Genomic DNA, 7,755 nt, shown 5'->3' on the forward strand with positions numbered 1-7,755 from the left:
TTGTCTGTGTTAGAGATACACATCCATCAGTCATCTCATTGAAATCACAACATACTTTTTTAAACAGCTTTTGATCAATGGCAAAGTACAGAATCATTTTAATAATCATGATTTATCTGACACTGTTATGCAGAGTGAGTACCAGTGGATTAAAGGGACACTTCACCGATTAGCATTAAGCTTTGTATCTTTAGAAAAACAGTCATGTTTTTGAATGGTCGTGCGTCATTCCCTCATTTTGCCTTGAGATGGAAGATATGGATTTAATTGTTGATCTTCCTGCTTGCTGCATTGTAACAAATAGCGTTAACGTTACCTAATGTTATAATAACCCAAATCGCACCTGTGAAATGTCTACCAATAAATACAAAAACATGCACTTTTTGGATGTCATTCATAGACACTTGAAAGTAACCCATGTCAGGTCCAAAGTGGGTAACATCTTGCCCAGTGCATGAAGCGACTCCTCTATCTGTGGAAGTGGGCATGCATCTCTGCAAATGACCATGTTCAGCTCTCTGTAGTCACAGCAAAAGCGCACATTTGAATGGAGAATGGAGCTCTGTACTGTATGGCTTTAACATTGCTCGCTTTGTGCATTGACTATTCTGTCCTTAAAACACCCCTAAACATTTGTTTTTAAAAATGTGAAACAATCTTCTATAGCAAGTTTCGCAAAAAAAGTACTTCTGGGATTTCGAAAATCATGATAAAAGATGACAGAAGCTAGCCTGGCTAACGCCTACCACTTCTCAAATGAGACGTGGTCTGGCAACCAGACGTTCATTTTCTTGTATTTGAAAAAATGCCCAGATCCGTTCATTGGGCGCCACGGATGTCTATCAAATGCGCATAGCTCACCCAACTCGTTCGTATGCAACGCTAAGGGCTGCCATTGACATCAGTGTAAATCCTTTGGCGTCGAATGTAGACGCAAGAAGGCAACGGAAACTTCTCGGATGTTCTGTGATTGGTTCGCCAACATCAGGCGAACATTTGGGCCTTAGTTTCCAGACTGCCTTAGCAGCGGGATTGAAATCACAGCGCAAGGCAGTATGGGAAAACCCAGGCTAGACAGAAGCTGTATTTCGCTGCTAAACTTGCTATAGAAGATCGTTGAAGACCAGTAACCACTCGGTGAGCTGCACATTTTTAAAAAATGAACGTTTAGGGGTGTTTTAAGGACAGATTAGTCCATGCACAAAGCGAGCAATGTTAAAGCCATACAAAGTTCCATTCTAAAGCTGACAAATTCCACAAACAGGCTCAATCGTCGAGATTTCAGTGTCAAACACTCATTTTCATGCTAAGCAATACAGAAAACGGGCTTAAAAGTGTAAAATACCAAAATATTCCTTTAAACCTTTCAGCAAAATAAACACAATGCCTTCCAAAATTACATTGGGCCCTTTTGTTCATCTGGCACCAAGTGTGACGGAAGGCTTGTTGTTATCTTGCACCCAATTCACTGAAGAATATTCCGACATGCGCTCAATTGAACATTGTGCTAGGCGTGGCAAGGCAAGGCAGTTTATTTTTATAAAAGAAAGTAGATGTCCGCACACTGGAGACTCCAAAACCGACAAGGTTTATTAAAACCACATGCAACGTTCAGGCATGACAATGTTACCTACAGGTGCCTAATAAATTGTATAAGCTCTGTTCAGGTGAGGTGAAGTCATGTGAGTGAGGCCTTAGGTGTACCCAACTTCACAGACGGCACCTTCTATTGATTTCATTTAGCATTTAGTACATGCACAGATTATGCTCCTATTCTATTAACGGGGCATCTCACCACACACAGTGTATAACCACATTCCAAAACCTTTTTTATGCCAACACATCTGAAAGAATACATGAACATTTTTTTTGTATAAGACACCAACAGAAAAAGCAAGAAAAAGCAAAAAAGGGAAAAAGAAAAGAACAGAAAACATTGAGATTACATATCAAATTACCAATCAGAGGAGTAACGTAATTTTTATATCTAGGGAGACACTACACAAATTATATTATAAGAATGGTTTAATGTCAAAATCTTCATTTAACCCATGAGGAGATAGTGTATTCAGCGAATAAATCCAGAATGTTTCTCGTTGGAGGAGTTTTTTGTCTCGATCACCCCCCCTGGAGGCTTGATCGACTTTCTCTACGCCAATATACAGTATCTCAAGGCACTGACTGCATGGCCTGCGCGCTTAAAATGCGCCGCCACCGTGCTACGCTCATCCTGGGTTCTAATTGTGCTCCTGTGTTCACTAATTCTAGTCCGTAAGGGACGCGTGGTTTTCCCCACCTAAGCTAAGCCACAGGAGCAACGAATCAGATATACGACATGTGTGGTGCTACAAGTTATAGCACCACCAAGTTATAGTTTATTTTTATAGCACATACTGTAGGTGCAATTCAAAGTGCATCACACAGATATACTGTACACAAACACTGTATGTAGTCACTCTGTCAGTACATAATGGTCATTAAAATTGACCATAAATCCAGGTATAACATATTAAAAAGATAAAAACATAAAATAAGTAAAATTGTTAAAATAATGGCTAAAATAAAGTAGAAATAAAAAACAGAAAGAGGGTCATTAAAAAATACATGTGGTCAAGCACATGATCCAAAAATCGTACACCCACTTAAAATCATTACGCCACTGACCAAGAGAAACCTGGCCTAAAGTCAAAGGCACATACAGTATAAAGCTTGGATTCATGAGATGTAGCCTAACCCCTTCAGACCCGCATTTTTTCTGTTGGGCAAAAAAAATAATATTCAGCTGATTCTTACTCCTATCCAATGTAGAAATAAACGTGAAAAAAAAAAAATTGAAAAATTATTTCTTTATAAGATTTTTTTAATGTCCATTCCAGTGGACATCTCGACTAAACGGGTGTAAAATGACGTGAGAACTTAGGGGGAAAACACTATGTTTTTAACATAGTAGTCTTGCAACAAACAATCCCACATGACTTATACATTTAGAACTGAATGTTTTCATGTGTCTAAATGTTTTTATATGTCTGAGAGCAGGTCAAAACATGTACATTAAGTAAAATAATGTATGATTGTGTTTAAACTCTTATGCATATGCCCCATTTTTTGCCCGGAATTGCACATAATCTACTTAGGAGGGCATTGCTCCTACATACTTTGGCCTATCAAATGACCTCTTTGGAAAGCTGAGACCCTGTAGTTTCTTAGGAAACAATCTGGATAGCTGTGTGATCAAGTATGTGTGTTTATGTGTGTGTGTGTGTGTGTGTGTGCTTGTCTGTGTGTGTGTCTGTGTGTGTGTGTGTGTGTGTGTGCCTGTGTGGTTCTGTATCTGTCTGTGTGTGTGTCTGTGTGTGTGTTTGTGTGTGTGTGTTTCTACATGTGTGTGCATGTATCTTTATATGTGTGTGTGTGTGTGTGTGTGCGTGTGTGTGTGTAGTGTACAGTCGCTACATGTACACTACATCGTCCCCCGTTAACCAAATTGCACCAAACTTGGCATACATTCAGAGGGTGTCATAATGATCATACAAATTTCATGCAGTTTGGAACCTGTCAACCAAAGATACCTGCGATTACAATGCCTCATTTTTGCTTTCTTTATTTTGACTAGGTGGCGCTATACATGAAATGAGTTGTTATGGGATGGGTTGACATGGCCCCTAGGCCCTGTGGTTTTTGATATTCACAGAAAACTGTGTCAGGCCATCTACAGGCCAGTTGGTGTACAGTCACTGAATGTACACATAAAATAATTTATTATATGCCCCCCCCATGAACGGAGTTCCATGAACCTTGGCATGCATTCAGATTTAACATCTCAATTCTGCTTCATAATTTTTAACTAGGTTGCCCTATACATAATTAGTGGTTATGGGATGGTTTGACATGACCCCTTAAGACCAACATTAAAAAAAATATATGGTCCTCCTACATCCTATGGTTCTCAAGATATTCACAGAAAACCGTGTCCGCCCTACCCTCCTTTTGGGGGGTCCAGTCCGGCGGGGGGGCCACGTATCAAAACAAAAAACTATGGTTCTATGCTATCCTTGTGGGCCTTCATGCCCACACATTTTTGTGCACCCTGGTCTTTCAGTGTCCCAGGAATCCTTGACAAAAAATGACTCATAAGAAAACAACTAGGGAACTAGGTGTTGGCTAACCTCTCCAAGTACCTGATGTCCATTGCAATGGACATTAAACTTTAAAAAAATCCTGTACTACACTGTTATGAAATATATTCAAATTTACTTCACATATCATCACTTAAGATGGTTAGAATTATAATGAGTCCAAAATGATTAGGCTAGCATACACATAAATTCATATTTATGAGGGTTAAAACATGCTTACGCCTCCTCCTGTCAAGCTTCAGTGCCATGCTTGTCTTGTCTGATGTCTGAAGTGCCCTCAGATCAAGTTACAGGTCAAAACTGCATTTTGATTGGATCATCAGTATCCAATCAGTAACACATAATTTTTCAAATGGTGAAATGACAGATTTTTATTGGTTTAGACCCAATTAAACATCATGTCCATTGCAATGGACGTGGGGTCAGAAGGGGCTAAGCAACTCTTAGCAATGATTCCCAAATAACTAGTCTTCAGGATAAATATCCTATCCGTGAAGCAATTCACAAACATTAGACAATGATATCCGTTACATCAATTGAACATTAAATAAAAGTCTCAATCAAAGATCTTAAAGCATAGCTCTATATTTGTTTTGTCTCAACAGAATCTTGTACAGGTGCAGCAGGCGATGATGAAGATGACAATGAGCACGATGATGATTCCACTGTTGTTATGTCTCCCCCTGCTGGCTATGAGTAAGACTTCTTCTCAGGTCCTCTCATCAAAACGTTTGGTCATACATTTCATGGCAATGTATCTGGCTAATGTGCTGAGGTCTGTTTAAAATGTGTGTGTGTGTGTGTGTGTGTGTGTGTGTGTGTGTGTGTGTGTGTGTGTGTGTGTGTGTGTGTGTGTGTGTGTGTGTGTGTGTGTGTGTGTGTGTGTGTGTGTGTGTGTGTGTGTGTGTGTGTGTGTGTGTGTGTGTGTGTTTGTGTGTGTGTGTTTGTGTTCAATCTCAATCCTGTATTAGTTCTACACGCCCCTCAAGTCACGGCAGTCCAAGAGAGTGACCCGTGTTACAACTACACCGTGCTGAACGACACCTGGAGGGCCACCACCAACCTGGACCAATCACTGGTCAGATGTGACAGTGTCAGTTTTGGTGGCAGAGAGTGGCAGGGCTGGTACCTGTTTGTCCACCAGGAAGTGAGCGTTCGGATTCCCAACAGGTGTGTGCCCAGGAACCGCTGTGGCACCCACATAACCCTCTGGCTGGTCGGCGCTCACCCTCGCCCAGAGGATGGCGTCGTGACCAGGCAGGTGTGTGCATCCTATACTAGTAGTTGCTGCCAATACAATCAACCATCCATCCAGGTTAAAGCGTGTCCTGGAAACTACACTGTTTACAACCCGGTGGATCCTGTGCACTGTCATTCGGCGTACTGTACAGGTAAACAAAGGTTTCATTTTACAGGTATTCATTACTGGGCATTTTCCTCAGGTCTAATGCGATTCATTGTGCTTGGAGTTCAGATTCATAATTTAGCACCTACAAACTTCTCCATAGATTTAAGTGACAAAGGAGCCCTTCCAACTAAACGTCCTGATCCAAGTAGGTTTGTGTGTGTGTGTGTGTGTGTGTGTGTGTGTGTGTGCATGTGTTTATATTTTTGTCTGAGTGATCTGTGATTTAAATCTCAAAATCAGTTACCTCTACTTCCTCCATCTTCCCAGGTCATGTTGTTGGTCTGCTGATGAAGGTCTCTGCCGTTGAGAATTTGAATGAAACTGAGATTGAGGAGCAGATACTGAAGCCAGTGAGTACAGCAGCACAGTACTGCCCTCTAGAGGCCATGCTGGACATTGCACTTGATTATACAGCAGTTCAATCTAACCAATGCTACATTACATTACATTACATTACATTTAGCAGACACTTTTTTAATCCACAGTGATTTACATGTGTCAGCTATATTACAACTACAGTACCATTGTAAAGGGTGGAGGTGCTCTGGTGGTCAGTAGTAAGCTGTAAATTAGCAGTATCATTATAAATGTGCAAAAATATTTTAGAGTTTTCTCTTGGAGAACACTTGGAGGTCTGTGGCCTTTTCAGGCACTTTGAGGCAGTCAGCTATACCTTGAGATTTTTAAGTTTTTCATCTAAATAAAAACATCTATGCAAAATTGGCACATATGGTTATATTCTAGAGGTCCTCCACAATAATTATATGAGAGTAAAGTGGATGTAATGAAATTACTTTTTATTATAGTTCAGTGTAAACACAACTATTTAAAAAACGATTTTCAAATGTCGGAGGTCAAAGGTCAAAAACACACTATAAAATTATATTGAGCTAAGACTTTTGAAGTTTGAACCTTGAAAACAATGGTGTTGGCTCCATATAAGTAAAAAGAACATTCAAAATGTTATGTAGTTTTACTACAAAAAGAGTAAATGGGTCACCTGGCAGGAGTTTTATTTTCTGAACCTGGGATGTCCTCCTCTGCCCCTGAGCAAAGCTCATTTTCCACCTCCCCTCGAGCAAAACAATTGATATTTACCTTTTTGGTGTTCATCCAACCATTCTGAGTCTGGTGATACATCGTTTAGCTTCAGCCTAGCATAGATCATTGAATCGGTTTAGACCATTAGCATCTCACCTGCTAGCATCATGTTTAAAAGTGACTTCTGAAGTTAGAAAGTGAAATAAGACAAACTGAAAATGAAACCTGGCAATTTTCTAGGCTAATTTGACATGGAACTACACTCTCATCTGGCGTAGTGATATCACGCAGCACCTGAAAATAGTCCCCATAGCCCATAGGCAACAAGCAGTAGTAGTGCGTGATATCACTGCGCCCATAGCACGTTTGCAACGTTCCTTGATTATTGCGCCAGAATGAGAGTGTACAGTAGTTCCATGTCAAATCAGCCTAGAAAATCGTCACGTTTCATTTTCAGTTTGTAGCCTCCAGCCTCGAGTTTCGAGTCCTCCACCCCATCTCTCTCTTCCACTCACTTCTGTCAGTCTCTTCACTGTCCTCTGAATAGGTCAAAAAGGGCAAACCATTTTAAAAATGGTCTCTTTTGAGACCCAAAGAGATGTGAAATGAAATAACTTATTGAAAAAACGTTGATCTCTTACCATATTGGTGTGTTGTTCATTCTCAGTTTGGAGAAGCCCTGAGAGCACAAGGAGTAAATGTAACTGGGATCCGGTTGAGAGCAGTTCATCAGATTGGACCTTAGGGGAACAGAGGAGGAGTGTGAAGCACGATGCTGGACACTCACCCACTGCAGAGAAGATATGGAGACGTAAAAAGGAGATTATTCTGTGTGTGATGGCTAATCTGTTTACCTAAACATGAGATTACATTATTATTCTGTGTGTGATGGCTAATCTGTTTTCCTAAACATGAAACCGCATTATGTGAGTGATGGCTAAAAGTCTTTGAAATCTTTTTTTCTAGACAGCATTATGACTGTACTGTATATGTGATGGCTAGAAATCTGTCTCCCTTAACATCAGACTGCATTATGTGTAACATCTTTAAAAAAAAGATATGTTTTCCTAAACATAAGTCTGCATTATTTGTGATGGCGGAGCATTATGATTGTGTGTGATGGAAGAAAATCTATTTTCCTCAACGTGAGACAGCGTTATGACTGTAGTC

At 40.2% G+C, this 7,755-nt stretch overlaps 2 long non-coding RNA genes across 2 annotated transcripts in view; both read left to right on the plus strand.

The window, feature by feature from the left end:
* The window catches only part of LOC134077120 (uncharacterized), a 5,446-nt gene extending 247 nt beyond the window's left edge, over positions 1–5,199 (plus strand). The window contains exons 2-3 of the long non-coding RNA XR_009938653.1: positions 4,742–4,832; positions 5,108–5,199. This is a non-coding gene — a long non-coding RNA (uncharacterized LOC134077120). The remainder of the gene's footprint in view (positions 1–4,741; positions 4,833–5,107) is intronic.
* Positions 5,200–5,313: 114 nt separating this feature from the next.
* LOC134077117 (uncharacterized) lies at positions 5,314–7,755 on the plus strand. The gene is made up of 4 exons (XR_009938650.1): positions 5,314–5,527; positions 5,645–5,689; positions 5,812–5,894; positions 7,253–7,755. It is a non-coding gene; the product is annotated as an uncharacterized LOC134077117 (long non-coding RNA).

Source organism: Sardina pilchardus, chromosome 3 (genome assembly GCF_963854185.1).
Source record: "Sardina pilchardus chromosome 3, fSarPil1.1, whole genome shotgun sequence".
Lineage (NCBI taxonomy): Eukaryota > Metazoa > Chordata > Actinopteri > Clupeiformes > Clupeidae > Sardina > Sardina pilchardus.